This window comes from Grampus griseus (assembly GCF_964374135.1).
Source record: "Grampus griseus genome assembly, chromosome: 4".
Taxonomy (NCBI): domain Eukaryota; kingdom Metazoa; phylum Chordata; class Mammalia; order Artiodactyla; family Delphinidae; genus Grampus; species Grampus griseus.
This window is the reverse complement of record NC_138997.1, coordinates 84,917,729-84,942,178: the sequence shown is the minus strand read 5'-3', so window position 1 is coordinate 84,942,178 and position 24,450 is coordinate 84,917,729.

Sequence of the window (24,450 nt, the reverse complement as noted above, 5' to 3'; positions counted from 1 at the left end):
AAGTCTACAAATAACAAATCTTGGAGAGGATGTGAAGAAAAGTGAACAATTCTATACTGTTGGTAGGAATGTAAATTGGTGTAGACACTATGGAAAACAATATGGAAGTTCCTTAAAAAACTAAAAATAGAACTACCATTTATCCAGCAATTTCAATCCTGGGTATAGACCCCCCAAAAAACAAAAATGCTATTTCATATAGATACATGCACCTCAACATTCATAGCAGCACTACTTACAAAACAAGTAAGACATGGAAGCAACCCAAGTTCTCATCAACAGATGACTGGCATAAGAAGATGTGATATATATGTGTACAATGGAATACTACTTAGCCATAAAAGAGAATGAAATATTGACATTTGCAGCAATGTGGATGGACCTAGAGAAGATTATGCTTAGTGAAATAAGTCAGAGACAAATACTGTGATATCATTCATAAGTTGAATCAAAAAATAATACAAATGAATGTATATACAAAATAAAAACAGACTCACAGACATAGAAAACAAACATGGTTACCAAAGGGGAGAGGGCAGGGGGAGGGAAAAATTACGGGTATGGGAATAACAGATACAAACTACTATACATAAAATAGATAAGCAACAAGGATTTACTGTATAGCACAGGGAACTATACTCAAGGTCTTATAATAATCTATAATGGAATATAATCTGTAAAAATTACCTATGCTGCACACTGAAACGGATACAATACTGTAAATCAACTATATTTAAATTAAGAAAAAAGGAAAAAAAGATGCTGGTATATGAATTGCATGTAACATATGTTTCTATTTTAAGTTGAAATGTTTAAGAAATTAGATCAAGGTATTTACCACTAACAGTATAGCACTGTCCGTTACATATCGAATGGATGCCACCTTCACACTGAATGCACAATGATTGTTAGCTACATTTAAACATGATTATCTGAAGATTTTCAGGCACTTCCCTTCTCCAATGTTCAATAATGATTTTAACTACATTTTTCTTGTATGGCATCAGTTTTACTCATTATCTCCATGTCTAAATATTCTCTGGAAAAGTTTGAAGCCAAGTGAACAGAGGTTTTGGAAAGATTTATGATACATGGAAATTTTTTTATGCTATTTAAAATTACTTAACCCATTTCCTTTAAAACAAGAGACTATTCTGTGGCAATTGGTAATTACTTTTTTTATTGTTGTGAAGCTGTTTATAGGTGTTGCAATATTAACTCTGCAATGACTTGGAGAAAATTTGATCTATAAAAGTAAAAAGATAAAGTATAAGGAATAAAAAAAAATCTAGAAACAATAAATGCTGGAGAGGGTGTGGAGAAAAGGGTACCCTCTTGCACTGTTGGTGGGAATGTAAATTGATACAGCCACTATGGAGAACAGTATGGAGGTTCCTTAAAAAACTAAAAATAGAACTACCATACGACCCAGGAATCCCAGTACTGGGCATATACCCTGAGAAAACCATAATTCAAAAAGAGTCATGTACCAAAATATTCATTGCAGCTCTATTTACAATAGCCAGGACATGGAAGCAACCTAAGTGTCCATCAACAGATGAATGGATAAAGAAGATGTGGCACATATATTCAAGGGAATATTACTCAGCCATAAAAAGAAACGAAATTGGGGGCTTCCCTGGTGGCACACTGGTTGAGAGTCTGCCTGCCTATGCAGGGGATGCGGGTTCGTGCTCCGGTCTGGGAAGATTCCACAGGCCGCGCAGCAGCTAGGCCCGTGAGCCATGGCCACCGAGCCTGCACGTCTGGAGCCTGTGCTCCGCAATGGGAGAGGCCACAACAGTGAGAGGCCTGCGTACCGCAAAAAGAAACGAAATGAAATTGAGCTATTTGTAGTGAGGTGGAAGGACATGGAGTCCTTCTTACAGAGTGATGTAAGTCCGAAGGAGAAAAACAAATACCGTATGCTAACACATATATATGGAATCTAAGAAAAAAAAAATGTCATGAAGAGCCTAGGGGTAGGACAGGAATAAAGATACAAACCTACTAGAGAATGGACTTGAGGATATGAGGAGGGGGAAGGGTAAGCTGTGACGAAGTGAGAGAGTGGCATGGACATATATACACTACCAAACGTAGGATGGATAGCTAGTGGGAAGCAGCCGCATGGCACAGGGAGATCAGCTAGGTGGTTTGTGACCACCTAGAGGGGTGGGATAGAGAAGGTGGGAGGGAGGGAGATGCAAGAGGGAAGAGAGATGGGAACATACGTATATGAATAACTGATTCACTTTGTTGTAAAGCAGAAACTAACGCACTATTGTAAAGCAGTTGTACTCCAATAAAGATGTTAAAAAAAAAAGGAAAAAGTATTTTAATGTTCATTAAGAAGTTTGAAATTTAGTATATAACATTGAACTTTTGGCCAATTAAAAAATAACCTTTAGTCAAAGATAATATATATCAAATGGGCACTCATTCAATAATAATATTTGTAACCAAATTGGCAAACATATGTATCAGTTACTATATGCCAAGCACTATTCTAGAGTCTTTATACAAATTAGAGCATGTAATCATCTCAACAGCCTTCTGATATAGATGTTACTATTATTTTTATCTTTCAATGAGGAAACTGAGTCAGGAATAAAGTAAGATATTCTAAGCAATCCTAAAATGATTAGAAACTCTGTACAGGAGACAAAGAAGGGTGAAATTACTGGAGTTTGAAATTAGAAGAAAAGATTTGAATCTCAGTTTCTCTGCTTCAGCACAATCATCTCTACTTCATTAGTCATACCTATGACCTTGGCCAAGATACTTAACTTCTATGTTTCAGTTCTTTTTTTATTAATAATGGATGTATACATGTATCAAAAATTTTTTCTTAAATATAGTTGATGTACAATATTATGTTAGTTTCAGGTGTACTAACCTGAATTGATTTGTGATTTGATATCTGCATAAATTTGTGATTAGTGATTTGTGATTTGTGATTTGTGATTAGTGATTTGACATCTGCATAAATTATGAAATGAGCAATCTGTCCCCATACAAGGTTATTATAATTCTACTGAAAACATTCCTTATGCTGTGTGTTAATCCCGTGGCATATTTATTTTATAACTGGAAGTTTGTACCTCTAATCCTCTTCACTTCTTTTGTCCATATCCCCACCCCCATCCCCTCTGGCAACCAGTCGTGTGTTCTCTGTATCTATGAGTCTCCCTTTTGTTTTGTTTTGTTTTTTAGATTCCACATATATAAGTGAGATCATTTGTCTCAGTATTTGTCTTTCACTTTCTGACTTATTTCATTTAGCATAATACCCTCTAGATCCAGCCATTTTGTTGCAAACGGCAGTATTTCACTTTTTTTATGGCTTAGTAGTGTGCCATTGTATGTATGTGTGTGTGTGTGTATATATATCTTCTTTATCCATTCATCTGTTGAAGGACACTTAGGTTGCTTCCATATCTTGGCAATTGTAAATGATGCTGTAATAAGCATTGGGGATGCATATATCTTTCCAAATTAATTTGAAAGATTTAAAATGGTAAAGGAACCAAAAAAAAAGGATTAATCTTGATTAATCCTTTGTCCCCACACACCAGTCTGTCGTTTTTGTTGTTGAGAAGCCATCTCAGTAATTATTTCCCCACAAATTTACTTTTCCTTTAAGGACTCAAATTTTAGTCTGCCCATCAGCCAATATGTCTAGAAAATAGACAGAGTTAGTACACTTATCATTTATTTTCTAAGAACATCTTTATTTTCAAACCTCTTATATGTTCAATGATACTGGGTGTGATTGCACAATTTGGGCACCATACAATTCCAGGGAATGCCATTCACAGAGACTAAAAGTATATGCTGTAGCTGGGATTTATAAAATTGTCTGGATACATTGTTTAAATTATCTCTTCTCTCAGTTTTTCCATTGTGACATAGAAATCAAAACTTATAGCATGTGTTTAGAAGAGATGAAATGTTCTTGGCTATGGATACGCAGAAAGTATGACTATATAAAATTTAGAACACATTTTCTATTGCTGTAATCTGGAGAATTTATGTCTTCAATTCATTAAGTCCCCAGGCGTCTGCAAACAACTTCACCCTTTACCCACGTGTTAAAATTAAAATAGAATTGTGAACTAGAGAAACGATTTATTCATCCTGACAGGATACTAAACACTTTTAAGTAAACAATATGTTTTAGGTAAACCAATAAACTAATTAACCCCAATTTGCCTTTTATAAAGTTACCTGTCATTTCTATTTAATGTTAGAACATGTTTTTAAGTATCATCCCTTTCTCTTAAAATCTGCTGTAATAATGAAATGATAAATAAGAACAAGTTTCTTAACATTTCATTAGCGTGATTAATATTTCTAGGTCTTCCTATGTTGTCAAACTATGAAAAGCTGAGGAGATAAAATGTCATCCATGCCCAAATAGATATAGCCAGGATTCTTATAAACTTTAAAAAATGTGCTCTTTTATGTCTTTTCCGTTACCTCAAACATTTAGTTGATTTTAAAATATGTAAATTGTAAGGCGACATAGAGGTGAAATTGTTCATTGCTTTTGTTGTCCAAATGAAGAAACTGGTCTAAAAAATTTACTGAAATTGTTTGTCAGAAGCATGAGAAACATGAGAATCCATGTTTCCAAAATCCATTTTTGTGGTTATTCCCACTCAAATGTGATGCCTCCTCCCAAAAAGGAAATATAAAGTGCCTGCAGTTCTGGCCTTTTCTAAAGCTCTAATTGCATTTATATACAGGCTAAAGGAATTTTTCTTAGCTATGTCAGGAAAACAGAGCAGGCTAATTATATGATATAATTAATTCTATTTTTCTTCAGGGCATCTACATAACTTAGGGACTATTTTGAATTTAAAAGAAATATCTACTACCATATTTCCTTGTAGATTTATTGAAAGTAAGACAATTTTCTTTATAAACATAACTCTATATGCAATCTGCTTTAAAATGACCATATATTTTTAAGAATGTCTTTCAATGCCAAAGTTCTTCTGTTTTTTTTTTTTCTCATCTACTATTTTAAAAGCAGTAACATTTCTTACAGAGAAATATATCTATATTATACTAGGATAAATTTCTTGTCTTCATATAAGAAAAGTTCAGTGATCTTAAATAGTCCATATAGAAATACACAAACTAAGAAATTTATCTTGTATATGGAAATGTTTATTGTCACTTTATGGCTTTAGATTTACAGAATTTAATTTTTGCTTTGTAAATTTTAATCTGATGTTTTCAGAGAGGCAGTACAGTATGGTAAGAGCATCAACTCTGAAGTCAAGTTTGTAAAATTCAAATCCTGGCCCTATCACTTACAAACTGCTTCACCTTGGGCAAGAAATGTATCCTCTATGCACCTCAGTTCCCTCCTTAGTAATATGAAAATACTAATTATATGTCTCACTCCCTTATTTTCTGTGGATGTTAAATTAATTTCTCTATATAATATTCTCAAAACAGTCCAGACCAGAAAAAATGATTTATTAAGCTTTAATTACAAGTATTATTACTGGTATGATTGTCACAATAACCAAAGTACAAAGCATGTAACCATCTTCATATATATATTTATACACATATGAAATACATATACACATAATATATATAAGGTTGGCCAAAAAATTTTTTCTTACAGGAAAACCTGAAAATCTTTTTGGCCAAGATAATATATATTTATAATTTTATTACTATCAACACATTTATTTAATATATATTTATTTAATTACATCAAATATTAATATAATTATTAAATTATTGTTTTGATTATACTTAGATTATATTTGGTTTTTTGTTATCACAAGTTTTGTTGCAGAGAGAGGATATATATTTAGTGAGGGATGGGAAAGTGACACATCAGACAGAACTCTGCTGTTTTTGAGCTTGATGTATAGTCCATAGCATGTAATGTATACTCACACAGGGGAGTCTAGTAAAACCCCACAGAATCTTGACTACAGGGTTTATTATGAAAATCTAAATTTCAATCAAGTTTTTAAACATAAATGCTATTTTATGTGGTATTCCAGTTGGAACTGCCTCTCCATACACCCTGCCAGTTCCAGAATAGGGCCTCCTTAGGTTTGTTCATTTCTCATCAGCTAAGAACTTTAACTAATGTAATAAGTCCCTGATTCCATTAGAAGCCTCACAGACCCTTCTAATTCTGGCAAGAGGAGAAGAAATTCCACTCTCTCTCTAGGTTCTTGACATTGAGTAATCAATTACAGTTCACTTCTGCATTCTAGATAGTGGATGAGACACTTGGGATTCAAGGCATTCACTACCCTTAACATATAATCAAAAGAAATACCCAAGATCATATATAATTTGATTTTATATATGTTTGAAGAGGACGATAAAATGCTGTGCAGTTTATAATCTCACAAAGCTTACAAAATCTTTGTAACTAGACTATTACACAAAGTAGTGATCTATTTTAATCATCCTAAACAAAAAATAACACCCTCACCTACACACATGACTACTCAACTTTGTGACCACCCATAGACAGAGGTGAATATAACAGAATAGAGGCTCTGTATTTCTATAATAGGTTTTTAGTTAAAGTTATGCTACACGTACATAAAAATTTGCAGCTTTTATGAGAGATTCAAACTAAAAAATCTTAGTTTTTAAATTCTGATTGTGAGTTAGAGAGGGAAGAGACAAGGAAAACAACACCCTAGAATCCTTATGTACCAGAATATTTAACATGATCCTCTCATATTATCTCAGAGTTTCAGCAGAGGTCATGGGTGCAAAAATTAATCCAATAGGTACCAAGTACCCCAGATTCTAAATGCAGTACTGCACTACCTATGCATGACATGTTAAGAGATTGTAGTACTGTTTCTCTCAGCAGTTAGAAATCACTCACCTATATATGGAGATTTCTCAAAAAACTAAAAATAGAACTACCATATGACCCAGCAATTTCACTCCTGGGTATATATCCAAAAAAAACCCAAAACACTAATTCGAAAAATATACATGCACCCCAATGTTCATAGAAGCATTATTTACAATTGCCAAAATATGGAAGGAATCTAAGTGTTTATCAACAGATGAATGCATAAAGATGTGATATATATATATATATGTGTGTGTGTGTTTATATATATATGTATATATATGTATACACACACACACACACACACACACACACACACACACACACACACAAAGGAATACTACTCAGACATAAAAAAGAAAGAAACTTTGCCATTTACAACAACAAGGATGGGCTTGGAGGGTATTTTGCTAAGTGAAATAAGTCAGATAGAGAAAGACAAATTCTGTATGATATCACTTATATGTAGCATCTAAAAAAATAAAACAAACCTTGTGAATACAACAGGAAAGAAACAGACTCACAGATATAGAGAACAAACTAGTGGTTTGCTGATGGGAATGCAAAATGGTACAGCCACTTTGGAAAACAGTTTGGAGGAATTTTACAACATTAAACATATTCTTACCATACAATTCAGCAAATACACTTGTTGATATTTAATTTACGTCCACACAAAAACCTGCACACAGATGTTTATAGCAGCTTTATTAATAAATGTCAAAAAATGGAAGCAACCAAGATGTCTTTCAGTAGGTAAATGGATAGAGAAGCTGTGGTACATCCAGACAATGAAATATTACTCAGTGCCAAAAAGAAAGCAGTGATTGAGCCATGAAAAGACATGGAGGAAACATAAATGCATATGACTAAGAAAGAAAACAATCTGAAAAGTCTTCATGGTGTATGATTCTCATTAAATGTTACTCTGGAAAAGACAAAACTATGGAGACAATAAAAAGATTAGTGGCTGCCAAGGGTTAGTGGGGAGAGAAGAATGAATAGACAGAAGACAGAGGATTTTTTCAGGCAGTGAAAATACACTGTATGATACTATACTGATGGATATTTGTCATTATAAATCTATCCAAACCCATAGACTATGCAATACCAAAAGTGAGCCCTAATATAAACTATGGACTTTGAGTAATAATGATGCATCAGTGTAGGTTCATGAATTCTAAGAAATGTACCACTCTGGTGGAGGATGCTGATGATCGGGGAGACTATGCATGTGTGGTGGCAAGAGGTATATGGGAAATCTCTGTACCTTCTTCTGGTCAATACTGTGATGAAGCTAAAACAGCCCTAAAAATAAAGTTTAATGAAAAAAGAACCACTTATAAGTTTTTGATGATTGTAAACGAAGGAGGACATTTCTGGATGCCTGAAGGTTCCATTTCACACTGTGTTTTTTATTTTTCTTTAAGAATTACTATTTCCAGTCACTGAGAGCAGCATTATCTCAAGTCTTTCTCATGGAAAATTCAAATATCCCTTGAATTTTATTTTTTTAATTTACTAACAAAGTGAACATAACCTTGTATACCTCAATAACTTTGTTCAAAATGATAGTTTAAGTAAATTTAGAACAATAATATTATGCTATCATGATTATATGTTTCTGAACTTTTCTACCTGCATCATTACAGATTAAAAGCTCAGAGATAACTTGGCAGTTCTCAAAAATACAGTTAAAATTTTAAGGAACAAAATGCTACTTCTTAAACAATGAATCATCACTGAGATACAATTCTCCATCAAGTAATTAGTAATTCCTATTATATTGTAGGTTTTATCAACATTTTTCAAAGGAAGAAAAAAGCTCACAATTGGGTTTTAGAAATATCTGTTTTTGGTTCCACGTATTTCCACATCAGCAGCCTGGTCTTGGCATATATCATTAGCAGCTATCTCAGTGGATACAGTTAATTATCACTATTTCTTTCAGATGATGAATACTAAGTAGAATACTTGCTCCATTAGGAGGCCGGTAACTATGCTGTTGATATGAAAAAGATACCGCTAAAAGTACAATGAAGTGGCCTCTTTATGCTTTGCTAATGCCTGCCTGAAATTTGGCTCAATGTTTTTAACTACGTAGAGACTATGTTGTTGTTGTGGCCATACTACTAATGATTACAGAAGACATTAGTGGAATTTTGAAATTGTTCTCATTTAGAAAATACAACTTTCAAATTGATCTTTTTGTGTCACATTGAGGTGGAGAATTTTAAAGGATCCTTACTGAAGGTTACCTTTCTTCTTTCTTAAAGACATTGCAGGAAAGATGTTTTCAACTTAATTATGTATCACTAAATGTTGAAACAGGGAAATAGAGTGGCTGAGATGTGATGGGTGAAACTATTTAATATCTTCTTAGAAAAGAAAGAGGACAGAACCATTTCCTGTTTAAAATAAAGATGGCTTAGTAAATGGGAATTACAATGTCACTTTGATGTGCAATTTGATTATCAATGGAAATATACTGAATGAAAGTTCAGAGAACATTTCTTTCCATCAACAGTGTTTTGTGTAGGTCTGTCATGACATATATAGAGAGTCCTTGTCATGTTTTATTCAAAGATATATAAAGGGAATACATTTTCACATGGCAGGCTTGTGCATTTGGCAAAAAGCAATGAGTATATCCTTTTCTTATTATCTTAAAATCCACATACTGAAATTGAAGCTGAAAAAAAATGTATTGTGGACTCAACTGACCTCTTCTAAAGAAATGAAGGTAAAGTACATGTTTTATTACAATTAAAACTTAGAAAATCTTGGCAAACATCTTTAGCATTTTTTCTCTTTATATAAGTTACTGAGAACTACTCTGCTCCAACACTGATTGGCCAAAATATTAGAGCAATAAATATATAAAAAAATTATAGACATCGGTCAGAAGCTCACTAAATATGAAATGTAATATAATTTAGGTGGAGATCTGAGGTTAAGTGTTACTATTCACATTAGATTTTTTTTTTCTGTTAAAATTATTTTCCATTCACTATATCCTGATGGGATCAGAGTATGTAAGGGATTGTTCATAATTTCTGCAACCTCTCTTTGTTCCTTCTTTCTAGTGGAAAATGTTTCTCTATTTAAATTTCAAACTATTATGCACGAAATGTTATTACAACTATCCAAGCATCATTTTCCAATCCTTGTAAGTATAATACATCAACTATAATACAAATGATGATAAAGTGGTTCATTTTAGACCCCCAAATCTTCAAATAAAATAATAATACTTTATGCTAAGATACTGCCTTGAAGTTTCAAAGAACTTTCACTTTTACTATCTCACTTGGTCCTCAAAGCAACTCTGTGAGGCAAGCAGTATCGTTTTCAGTACTATCATGAAAAAGGAAAGAGAGCAGCTTTAGAAAATTAATCAATTTATTGAGTCACAAAGCCAATGAACAGCCAAGTCATCTTTTGAAGGTGTGTCTTCTAAATGCTACTTCCACCACATCAGGCTGTCATTAAACAGAGAATAGTATATTCATCAGACAGCACGATGGCAATGAAGTTATGAAGAAATAAACAATCTATGACAAATGATAATAAAGAATACAAGATTAAGGGAGGAGAAAATGAAAATGAGAAAGGAAGTGGGTGGAGATGGTTGAAGGAGTAGTGAGTAAGGAAAATTGTGGTCAGAAAGCCCCACAGTTTTCTAGAAAATAGGGAACCTGGGATAGTTGCTTCACATTCTTCTCAAACACATCGTTATGCTCCATCAACTCTACATACACTACCCTCCTTCCTGAGAAAAGACATTTAGCAGAAGTCAAATTGGCAACAAATGATAGGACAGTCTGAGGTGTTGTAGGCAGATGGAAGAATCAAGATTCCTTTACGGATGTGTGAACAGGATTAAGGAAACCAGAAAAAAAAAAAAACAGTAAAGGTTGTCGGGGTACTCAAGGACTACCAATAGCAGAACAATTGCCACCTTCACGGATGATGCAAAGGGAAGACATGGTGTTACTAGGGCCCAGTGAGATCTGGAGTCATTAAAAAGGGTCTGCTGGGTGGAAACTGTATTTCTGGTGGAATGCAGCTTTTTCTATAGTCACAGAAGCTAAGAGGGAGGAATCAGGGGAAGTTTTCTTCTGCCCTTGAGCCTCCTACTGTTGTCTTTCAGTGATTTAACCTGACAAGAAGTCAAAAGGTAAGGGGTTCAAGTGATGGAGTCATTAGGATTAGACTTGGTTTAGAGCCTAGGTTAGCCTACAGTTACAGACTTGGGCACATACAGAGCTGGATAGATTAGGGTTAGTCTTTGGTCAATCTCTTAACAAAGTAAATAAACTGTGAATTTTGTGCTGCCACATCCAGGCAGCTCTCTCTTTCCTTGGACCTTGGGCACTCATTACACTTATCATAAACTCTGCTCCACTCTGTTTATTTTCCTTAAGGTTAGTTAAGCTAAGTGGACTTCCATTATCGGATTAAGTCACTCCTAGGAGAAGACGACAGTGAGAATTAAGCCTCTAGTGAATACAAGCAACATAAAAGAAGAACTTTTGGAGCAAATACATCTATCACAAGTAGGTTAGAGGAGGAGGAAGATATATTAGAGACGAATACGTTTCCTATGTTCCTAGCCAATGTATTGCCTCTTTTTAAAGGAGATATTCCATGATTAAGAACAGAATCAGCACTGCCCTTTAAATCCATCTCTTTCCTTCTGAATACTCAGGTATTACACCCACTCTGACTATTTAAAAGATCAGGTCTGTCCTGCTGAGATGGCTTTGGCTTTCACAAGTAGTTGTTGATACTGTAAGGGCAGGCAAAAGGACCTAACTACCATGGCATTATTTAGTATTTTTACTGTTACAGACATGTCCTTACTTTTATAGCCTCTCTGTTGATTTTTGTGGTTAATGGATATGTGTCTCTCTATGGCAACTTTTGAGTAAATCATAGCTTGAATGGTTGTAACTGTAGGTAGCTCTTCCAACTTACCTTATCTGCATCACAAGGCCGGTGTGGATCAAACAGGATACGGTATGTGAAACGTCTCAATAATTACAAAGTGAAATATAATATTGATTTTTGAACTATTATTTGTCCCCAAGGTTGAATGTAGCCATGAAGTACATAAATAACACAAAAGTGTGACAGTCATATGGTCATAAACTACTGGAGATCATAGCATTTTTGGCTAATGAACAGAGAAAAGATGGTCATGCACAAGTTCTCTTTCAAGAAATCATTTAAAGAAGTCATTTCAGCGTGAGTGCATGTTAGTTCAGAATCAATGAATATATTGCTTAATCGTTCTGAAAAATCTCCTTATTGATCCATCAGCCTGTAAATTTTTAAATATTGCCTATTTGATGCCTTGTCTTACAAGTTCTGAAATCAGGAAAGTGGAAATCACACATCTGACACCTGAAAAGATTATATGTGAACTGAATATCTAGTATGAAAATAAAAAAGTCTAGTAAGACTTGATCTGCCAGTTTGAAGCTCACCATAATAATGGAAAACAGACTTATAAAGATATAATTCCAATAATATGATAGGTGTTATAGTAGAAAAGTGTACTGTCCACACAAGGAGTTAAAGGGGAGATACAATCACAGCTAGCTTACTGGGGGAGGGAAGAGTATGGTGGGATGTTTTCTCATTAATGACTTCATTGAGCTAAGTTGAGAGAAAAAATGAATGTTGATGGTAATGTTGATTATTGGCAAAAAGGGTAAAATAATATTCAGGATTTTGGCAAGAAAGAATTGGGAGGAGGGAAATAAGTGAAGTTCTGACTACTTCTCAGTTGGTAACTATTACCAGCTATTATTAATTAAAATTTATTGGTAATTATTTGTGATTGTCACTAAGGACATTTTGTAGATCTAAATAATGGAGAAAAATTATGAGATCATATGAAGAAAGTTGCATAAGAAGCCTGAATAGAAACAGGCAGATATCCAAGGTAGCTACTCTAAGGAAACACAAAGGAAAAAATTCCATTTGTTAATAAAAAGTTTTGGAAATTGAAGATTTTGTTCAGAAGCTACTCCCTGATTGACTGACAGAATTAACTGCCAGCTCTCTGTGAAGCTCATACATGCTGCTTTTTATGCCTCAGAAAGGGAGAAGACTTAAGGAGAACCATTCTGTACACCAGCATAGGAAACAGAATAGCTCCTAAATAGAAAGAAGGAAATACTAAGAAAAGTAAACCAAGAATTATAAGATGCTCAAGAGTTTAAAGGGAAGTAAAGCATGGATGGCTTTGGATAAGAATGTGAAAAAGATCACATGGGAGAAAAAAATCTGTAATACTTGATAAACAATATCTAGGTGGCTCTTTCTTCATGTGGTGATTCTAAGAATTTTAGAAAAATAACACCCTGGGACTCTCATAAACTGCTGGTATGAATGTAAAATGGTATAACCTCTTGGGAAATATTTATCAGTTTCTTAAAAAATTAAACAAAGACCTACCATAGGGCCTAGCCATTCCACTCCTAGGTTTTTACCAAAAAGAAAAAGGAAATATATGTCCATGTAAAGACTTGTATGCAAATGTTCATTGTAGCTTTATTGGTAATAGCCAAAACTTGGAAACAGCCCAAATGTGCATGTCAAGATAATTGATAACCAGTTTATCCATTGGTTATCCAATGGCTATGAAAGTTATGGTTATCTAAATGATAACCATGATATGCAAATTAGCCAAATGATAACCAGGTGTTTATCAATGGATAAACAAGTGGGGAATATCTATAAAATGTATACCACTAATCAATAAAAGGAAAGAACTATTGACACATGCAGTAAGATGGATGAATCTCAAAATAATTATTCTGTGTGAAATAAGCCAGATAAAAAGAGTATACACTATATTAATTAATTTGATATAAATGTCAAGAAAATAAATACTAATATATAGTGACAAAAAATGAATCAGTGATTTGTTGGAGTTATGGGGTAGGGTGAAGTATGCGGGAAGGATTACCAGAGGTGTGAGGAAACTTCTGGAAGTGATGGATGTATTCTCTCTGATTGTAGTGATTATTGCAATTGTGTATGCCTCTGTCAAATTGTACACTTTTAATATGTGTTCTGTATGTGCAGTTCATTGCATATCGAGTATACCTTAATGAACCTGTCTAAAAAATAATTATGAGGCTCTTTGCTCACGGGGTGATTCTGAGACTTTTAGAGAAGCTGCAGTATCCTATTCTCTGTAGTGCAGTGATAAGGCAGCCACACACACACACAAAAATGTGTTTACCTTGCTAAGCCATCTCTTTATTTGATCTCTAGCCTTTACTGGCTAAGGAAATTTTCCATTGAAGTATTTCACATCCATTCATTCATTTATTCTTTCATTCATTATCTCATAAACACAAATTTACCTATATCTATGTTAGGCTCTCGCTCAGATACTTCAAACTCAAATTGTCTTAAATTCAGCATCTTTTCATTTTCCTATGTTATTCACAAGCCTTCTCATCTTCACAGCTTCTTAATCTCAATTAATTGCACTATTACTTCACCATTTGTCAGAAAAACTACTTTTTCCCTGGCAACCATTAACAAAGGGATATAGTGTAGTGCAGGAACTGGATATAAAAACATAATTAATATTCAGCCTGGGTTCTCAAGGGTATTAAAATCAGGTGGTAGAAGAGTAATGTATAAAGGAAATATAGTAATATCATGTCTTGGTATTTATAGGAGATGCGATATACCAACCAGTCCCGTCTGCAGGAGTGCAAGAAGATTTAAAGAAAGATAATATTTGAAGCACAACTTAGAGAGTGAGTACAAATTCAGTTTTCTAAATAAAAGGGAGGGAATAGCATTTTAGTAAAGCAACATCATGAACAAAGGCATGGCAGTGTAAAAGACTGGTATGTTTAGGTACAGATGAGTATGTCTGGTTATATTCAAGAAGATAATAAGGAAGGGTCTTCATATGAAGGTGGCATTTTTAAAAGGTGATAATGACAAAAGGAAACATTTTCTGAATAGAATACTACAGGGAAGCTCTAAATGTACCATGGTTTAAAGAGTTGATGGGACCAGAGTTCTTTAAGCTCTCAGAGAATATGGGGTGATGTTCATATCATACATAAAGAAGCCATTTCAAACTTCCTAATTCCCTAGGACATTGACTTCCTGTAGATAAAGCCAGGGACATTCTAACATCTTGGGTAGACAGCCCATGACACCCTGATTCCCCTCCTGTTCCACTGATTCCCCTTCAAAGAAGGAATTGCTGTCTATTTAAAAAGAGGTCGGTAGACAGCCTCTTGCTGTCAGCTCCTTCAAGGTTTCCTTTGGTTGCAGAGACCAGCTTCACTCAAGGTCATATCCTTCCTGAGGCAACCCACATTCTGCAACATAGTGGGGAGGGTTTATAGAGTCCAGCTATTTTGGTCCAATGCAGGAAAATTCAGAATGGAATCCTTCCAAGATCCCCACCACTGACTTGACTGAGGATGTGACGGGACAGTGCTGTATTTTAGCTCTTCCCTTTGCACAATTCATTTTCTCCTTCTTTTCACAAGGATTGATTCTTAAGAAATATATTGCACCTCAAACTCCATCTCAGTTTCTTTTTCCAGAAAACCCACCCTGCAACACATCTCAACCTCATTGAATGCTTGACATTGTCAAGGCTAGGTTTTAGTCAACCAACCAAATAAAGAGTAGACCCACTCACAGTTGCCTGAGCTGACACATTCAGTTAAAACCCATCTCCATACCCATATATTATCTGGCTCCCTGTTGATATATTTGGCTTCCTAGATTTAACTTCCTTGGATTTATTCCCAAACATATTTTACAGGTTGTATGCTTTTATAAATTAACAAATCTTAATCTTACCAATATTTCCATGTACAAACTATTATTCTGGGTCAGATTTTGCTCTTATCTCTCTAAAGGATGCGAAAATATGATTACAATTAACTCTTGAGCAATAAGATTTGGTGGGGTTAGGTCTTGAGGAGAAATGGCATCCCTTGCAAGACTACTTAATTAAGTAAATTTATCAAACAAGGAAAAGTCCATCTTCTCACCCGCAGGTGAAGGTACTGCTTACACTGGTAAGAAATCTCAGAGTGTTGCATAACCAAAGATTTCAACTTCTATCCAGTACACACAAATTACCATATTCCATTAACAGAATCTCACTCCTCATTCTACTCCCTTATTTACACATAGGTGATAAGGAAAGTGGAAAATTAATTCAAATGATCAATTTATATCCAGCATAATTAAATTTAGGATATAATTTTCATTGCTACCTGTTCAGCTGTTATAAGATATGAGTGATTATTTTAGGACCACAGTAGTACTTCTCTGATCATCTGACTGTGATTGGTCAAAGAGTTGTGGCCCAGAGCATGTCATTTTCTTTCCTTTCTTTAGGAAAATCAGAAGCCAGCCTCCCACCCTTAGTTCTTACTCTCAGCTTTAATCTGATAATGTTCAATTAATACAGATATCCTGAAGCCTGGCCTAAAATAGACAATTTTAGGAATGACAAATCTTAATTTAAGTAATTTCGATACCACTACATGCTATAGATTGTCAGTTTCCAATAACTGTTTTCATCATCAAAACTAATTCCAGGATTTTATATTTAAGATACAATTCACGTGACCACTCCTGGCACCACTTATAGCATCGGTTAGGGTCATTACAGGAAAGAAATTATGGTTGGTATTGCACCAGAGAAAGTTAAATATAGGAAATTGGTCACATAGCTTTTGAAAAGCTACCACTCCTTGGACTTGGGAAACTACATAAAGAGACGTTGTCACAAAAACTAGGAGCATGGGGTGGGGGAGTGGCTAAACAGTTGTCATGTAATCTCTGAAGTCAGGAAAAGGGTCTCTGAGGCTCCTGATTCAGAGTAAGTGCTTGGACTTCTAGTGTGTGTGAGGGTGGGGTGGGGGGGCACAATGCAGCCCATGCTGATATCTCCTATACAGTGCAGATGGCTGGTGCTAGGAGTGACGGAAGACACGGAAACCAGACCAGAACTGATTTAGGAAGACTCTGGACACCTGAAAAGAATCCTTTCTTCCACCCTCCCTCTTTGCAGTCTTCCATGAATGCCTCCCACTGATATAAATTAAGAGAAAACTATCTGCCAAGATAATTTGGGGGCTTCGCTGGTGGTGCAGGGCTTCCCTAGTGGCTCAGTGGTTAAGAATCCACCTGCCAATGCAGGGGACATGGGCTAAAGCCCTGGTCCAGGAAGATCCCACATGCCATGGAGCAACTAAGCCCGTGTGCCACAACTACAGAGCCTGCGCTCTAGAGCCCGCGAGCCACGACTACTGAGCCTGCGTGCCACAACTACTGAAGTCATGAGCCTAGAGCCGGTGCTCCACAACAAGAGAAGCCACCATAATAAGAAGCCCACACACCACAACGAAGAGTAGCTCCCGCTCGCCGCAACTAGAGAAAGCCCACGCAGAGCAATGAAGACCCAATGCAGCCAAAAATAAATAAATAAATTAATTAATTAAAAAAAAATACTTTGGGATATTCAGGGTCTAGTCTTTCAGGTCCAGGATCACAAAGGAGCATATAGAAGAGTGAATTTGGGGTTGAGATAGCATGAGTAAATATATTGTCCAATCATGTCCACAAAATAATGTCATATTAAAAAAATGGATTGAAGTAAAAACAGACACACACACAAACACACACACAAAGCAGAATGATGGCCAAGCTCTTCTCAGGGGAACAATGATTAGAAATCCTTGACAGGAACTAAAGTCCAGTCAGAATGTGTTGAGAAATGACCAAGTTTCAGTTTAGAGGTTTTTAAATGATATCATTTCTTTTTTTATTTTGTGCTAAAAAAAAATGGACAGCATATGAAAGAAAACTGAGTAGGAACATAATATATTGCCACTACTGTTCAAATAGGGTTTTATTTTATTTGTTTACTTATGTAGGTAATTTTGTCAATCTTCTGATTTATCTTCTGGTAAATCTTCTGATTTATAACTTCTGAATGTTGAGTTATAGTTAGAATAGTCCTTCCCATTCTAAAGTGCAAAGGAATTCAGTCAAGCTTTCCTCAAGTACTTTCCTGGCGTCATTTTTTTGCATTTAAGTATTTGATCCATTTGCAGTATCCTAGTATGTAGTATAAATGATAGAATTATGGGAACTATTAAAAGGTGACATTGATCATGGCACATCATGATTCTGGGAGCAGAATTATATGACTACATTTATTTTTTTAAAAAAATTTTAGAGTAATATATGCCCTTCTTTATTAATATATTAAAACTAAGATCTAACAAGAGGTCTAATAATGGCCATAATTTAGCAGTTGAGATGAGTGTAAATGATATGACAAGATATTTGTATCAATTGTATTGTAAGATGACAACATCCATACCTCTACTAGTGACAAATCAGTAGATACTGCTAATACACCCTAGTGTTGACAATAATCATAATTGAATAAAATGTTAAATTTCAGTTAGAGTTAATACAAATAAAGATGCAAATTTCCCCCTGTCCATATCTACGTGATCCACAGCCTCCAGATTAAGAACCTATGCATCAGAGGGTGGTAACTACAGACTCCAAAAGAAGAGAGAATTTTTGAAGGACAAACTGATTGACACATTTACTAAAAACATTAGAAATTATAAAGATGAAAATGTTTATTGGGTTTATCATTTAGGACTTCATCAGTGAACATCGCCATTGAAGTTTCATTGGAGAAGTTGAGGGCATAAATCAGATAATAGTAGTTTAAGGATTAGTTGGGGAAGGGGAGTGCAAACATGAGGATGCAAAGAAGCTGATGAAGATGGCACCTTTTTTTTTTTTTTTTTCAGCCGAGCCGCATGGCTAGAGGCATCTTAGTTCCCTGACTACGGATCAAACCTGTGCCCCCTGTAGTGGAAGCGCAGAATCTTAACCACTAGACTGCCAGAAAAGTCCCGAAGATGGCACTTTTTAAAAAACATTTAATTTAATTTAATTTTTTTATACAGCAGATTCTTATTAGTTATCTATTTTACACATATTAGTGTATACATGTCAATCCTAATCTCCCAATTCATCCCACCACCCACCACCCCCCGACACAGACACACACACAGCTTTCCCTCCTTGGTGTCCATATGTTTGTTCTCTACATCTGGGTCTCTATTTCTGCCTTGCAAACCGGTTCATCTGTACCATTTTTCTACATTCTTCATATATGCATTAATATATGATATTTGTTTTTCTCTATATGATTATATTTATGAAATAGCTATTAGGTTATTGTTCTAAGCCATTAAGTTACAGGGTTTTACTTTGACATGGTCTATATGCCATATATAAATGGAATTCTCATTTTTAATAATTCATACAGTTGGTCCACAATTGCTCCTCTATAACAAAAAGTGAGGGCCTTAGATCAGGAGTTGAATACAAAACTCACAGATTTAGCTCTGAGCTCACTGGAAGCACTACTTCTTTCTACAGTCTTAAAGTTGGCAATCACATCATTTAGAAAAGAAAATAGAACCCTCATCATGTCTTCACATTATGCATTTAACAAACATTTGTCAGCAAAACTTTTCTATGATTAATTAGATTTCAACCCTTAGGGAAAGGTTTCTTTAAAAACATTTATGGTATGATTAATTGAATTTTAGAAATTTGATTAATACTTTGACTTCAGAGCTTTTAAAATACATTATTAAAATTAATTTTACTTGAGTTTTAATAATTCCATGACTGTTCCTTTTGAGCCACCGTTATTTGCTTCAGATTGTAAAATTCAGTAAGAAGAAAATTCATGTTCAATAGAACTGGGTGGTGTTGGGACTTTTAGTCTGGAAATGAATAACATGTCTGTGTAGAGATGACAGTGATTTAAGGCTGTGAGAACAGGTCTTTATTTACCTGCCAGACAGTCTCTGGCCTGGATGCAGTAAATATTTTGTAATTTTATTGGAAACTAAAACATCCTTGCACTCACAAAAGCCAGTTTTCTAAACAGTATTACATGACATCCTCACAGTAATGATAAATTAGATTCAACCTCCAAAATTTCCAAACCTAACCATTTATAAGAAAAATGGATACTGAAGCAATTTTACTTCTCAAAACAGCAATCTTCACAATTCCAGTCTGCTGCCAGAGTAATTCTCTTAGGAATACATTACGTTTGTTTGTGGGAAAAGGAAATATAACTCCATAGTATTTATTGAGTACGTACTATGTTTCAAATCCTGTGCCATACTGTGCTACGCATTTTAAGTTTACTATCTAGTAACCTCCCACAATAACCCGCGAGTTGGATGGTGCTATCCTTATATTGCTCCTACAGAGACAGACTCCTCAGAAAGGGCAATTTTCTAAATTCACTCAAGTAGTTGCCTTTCAACTCTGACCACATTACTTTCCTTCCAACAAGAACAATCTTAATGAAAACACATTTATTTTTCCATAGGAACATAAATTTTACATAAAAATTATATGTATATTAATAAACACACATGCATACATACATATTTAGTTGAGATTGTATGCAGGCAGTTTATACATCTTCAAAATGAGTGGAGAATTTAGGCACGTCCAGTGATTCAAAATATACGTAATACATTTGCTAATCACGTTAGATAGAAGAGAGAAACTTGTATTTTACCTGAACCTTTCAATTCTAGCATATGCATGAAAACTGCCAAGATATTTTAAAATAAACGGGCAGTTTTATTACTTTTCTGTGACTGCTGTAACAGAATAACATAAACCCAGGGTCTTAAAACAACAGAAATTTATTCTCTTATAGTTCTGCAGGCCAGAAGTTTAATCCATAACACTGGCCAAAATCAAGATGTTGGTGAGGCCTGTTACCTCTGGGGGCTCAAGGGGGAAGCCTATTCCTTGTTTCTTCCAGGCTCTGTTAACTAATGCCATTCCTTGATTTTGGCTACATCAGTCTAATCTCTGCCTCTGGCTTCACATCACTTTCTCACTTGTGCTTGTGTGTGTCAGGGCATGTGCATGTGTGTGTTCGTGTTTATGTGTGTGTCGGGGTAAGTTCATGTTTCAAATCTCTGCCCCCTACTTATAAGGATTCATATGATGGCATTAGGAGCCCATCTAACTAATCCAGATAATCTCCCCATTTTAAGATTCTGAAACTAATCACATCTGCAAAGACACTTTTTCCAAATAAGGTAACATAAGGTAATATTTACATGTTCCAGGGATTGAAGTGTGATATGTTGATGGCCATTATCAGCCTACTACATACTGTGGATACTTCTGTAATTCCTTTGCTTACTCCTTTGCTGTTGGTCTTAAAGAAAACCCATTTATCTTTTAAATGTGCACTGTTAGATTCACTTCACTATTTATTTCATAATTTTCCACAATGTGTATTTGACTAGGAAATACCCAAAACAGCAAAGTATTGTTGGTTGAGCAGTGACACAAGGCAGCAGATTGAGATGGCAGTGGTAAAATTGTAATTATATCAGCTTCAGCAAAGACAAAGACAATTCTTAGAACTATTGCACACAATTGTGCTCAGATGTAAGCAAGTTCATCAAGATGAAATGATGAACTGGTCATACTCTCTCTTTCCAACCCTGTTTAAAACAGGCTGTCATTTCTACCAAGATAGTCTATGTCTTTTTTTCTTGTCCTGTATTAGTTCTACCTTCTTTTAGTGACTGCACCATACTTAATGTGGAATATCTAATCCACATATTTGAAATGGGATTAAAACCATCTCTGTCCATACTGGTGGTCATGCAACCTTTTTGTAAACCTTGAAATTATACCAAATATAAAGTTTACTGAAAAATAAGTATTAAGGAAAAATAATACCTATGAAAGACAGACAAAGGAGAAACAAAACATATATAACTGATTTCCTTGAAGAAGAGAGGCACTATAAAATAACAGAAAAAAAAGGAAGATAAAATTTAAGAAAAATCGACAAAACAAAAGAAACTTGAATCTACACATTTAAAGAGCACACAATGTTCCATGAAAAGTTGACACAAAATGATAAAATATATGTCAAGTAGATATCTTAGTAAAGATAATAAATCTTAAAGGCAAAGAAAGAATCCCCATCAATTATCTTGATGAAAATATTAAGTCATTTTCAAAGGAAAAAAAATCAGTCTGTCTTCCTACATCTTCTTCACAGCATAACTTTTTCATGAAAATCAAGGATGACTACAAAATTCTATGTCCAGGCAGGCTGACCCCTTCAAGTCAGTTTTGAACATGGAAGCCATTTTCAATATAAAAATTCTATTCAAGTTATATGGTATATATTACCTGTTCTTGAAGAAACTATCAGAGCTAAGTTTTTGTTACCTAATAAATTAATGAAGAAACTTGGTAAAATAACTACCTATTGAGCAACAAATCCATTTGTTTGTATGGCATAAACTAAAAGTGACATTAAAAATATGAACAAGAATATAAAATTATGAAATATGACCGAGTAGAAAAAACATTATATAGAAATTTGCAGAGATGGGGAAAAGGTGGAAGTGATGGCCAATTTCTCTTTTATGAACAGAGTCAAAAATATTTAAAAACAATAAATTAAGAGAAGTATAAGTAGTTTAAAGTTATAAAGCTCATTAGTAACAAATAATAGAACCATTGAAAATGTGGGGAGGGAAAGTAGGGAAAGGAGAAAAGCAATTTCCTCATTGTTCACAATAGGAAGTCAGTACACATGGAAAAAATAAATGATTAAGAATATTGTGCAAAAGCAGGAATAAAGATGCAGATGTAGAGAATGGACTTGAGGACATGGGGAGGGGTAAGGGTAAGCTGGGATGAAGTGAGAGAGTAGCATTGACATATCTACACTACCAAATGTAAAATAGATAGCTAGTGGGAAGCAGCCACATAGCACAGGGAGAACAGCTCGGTGCTTTGTGACTACCTAGAGAGTTGGGATTGGGACGGTAGGAGGGAGACACAAGAGGGAGGGGATATGGGGACATATGTGTATGTATAGCTGATTCACTTTGTTATACAGCAGAAACTAACACAACATTGTAAAGCAATTATACTCCAATAAAGATGTTAAAAAAAAAAAGAATATTGAATAAGAACAAATTGAGTTGTCCAAAAAGTGCCTTCAGTTTTTAAGTAGAAGTAAAAGACACGTTTTTCATTTTCACCAAGAACTTTATTGTACAACAAATTCACCCTTTTGTTCCACTGCTTTCTGACATTTTCCAGGCAACTTCATAATTCCATCTTCCCAAGACTTTTTATCTTTTTGAGCAAAGAACTGTTCCAGGTGCCTTTTACAGTCTTCTAAGGAATTGAAATTTTTTCCATTAAGAGAATTTTGTAAAGACCTAAATAAATGGAAATCTGAAAATGCAATGTCTGGTGAATATGGGGATGAATCAGAACTTCCCAGCCAAGCTGTAACAGTTTTGCCTGGTCATCAAAGAACCATGTGGTCTTGCGTTATCCTGAAGGGAGATTATGCATTTTCTGTTGACTAATTCCGGACGCTTTTTGTGGAGTGATGCTTTCAGTTGGTCTAATTGGGAGCAGTACTTGTTGGAATTAATCGTTTGGTTTTCCGGAAGGAGCTCATAATAGAGGACTCCCTTCCAATCCCACCATATACACAACATCACCTTCTTTGGATGAAGACCGGCCTTTGGTGTGGTTGGTGGTGGTTCATTTCACTTGCCCCACAATCTCTTCCATTCCACATTATTGTACAGTACCCACGTTATTGTACAGTATTCATTGCCTGTCACAATTTGTTTTAAAAATGGAATGTTTCATTACGTTTAAGTAGAGAATCACTTGAGCGAATATGGTCAAGAAGGTTTTTTTTGCTTAACTTATGTGGAACCCAAACATCAAAGCTATTCTCGTAACCCAGCTGGTGCAAATGATTTTCAGCGCTTGATTTGGATATTTTGAGTATGTCGGCTACCTCCCACATAGTATAACATTGATTGTTCTCAGTTAATGTCTCCATTTGATCACTATCAACTTCAACTTGTCCACCCGACCATGGAGCATCGTCTATTGAGAAATCTCCAGCACGAAACTTTGCAAACCACTTTTGACATGTTCGATCAATCACAGCACCTTCTTCATATGCTGCACAAATCTTTTTTTGTGTTTCTGCGCGTTTTTAACTTTCTTGAATTAATAAAGTACAATATGCCAAAAATGTTGCTTTTTTCTTCTGTCTTCAATATTAAAATGGCTACACAAAAATTCACCAATTTTGATAAGTCTTTTTTTAAATGCATACTGATATGACAGCTGTCACATACAATCTAACAAAATTGTTTCAAATGAAATTAAAGACAACTAAATGCTACTAGAGCGATCTTACGGAAAAAAACTAACTAACTTTTTGGCCCACCCAATAGTTGTGAAGGTAACCACTGGAAGAAAAATACTAAATACTATTTCCTAAAATACTCCAGAAAGCAACGCAAACACTAACGAGGTTTAAAAAAAGAAAAAATATTAGACCAGTGTATACAGTATACTATTATTCATGTAAAATAAATATGCATGAAGATGATATGCACAGATAGAAAGACCACACAAAT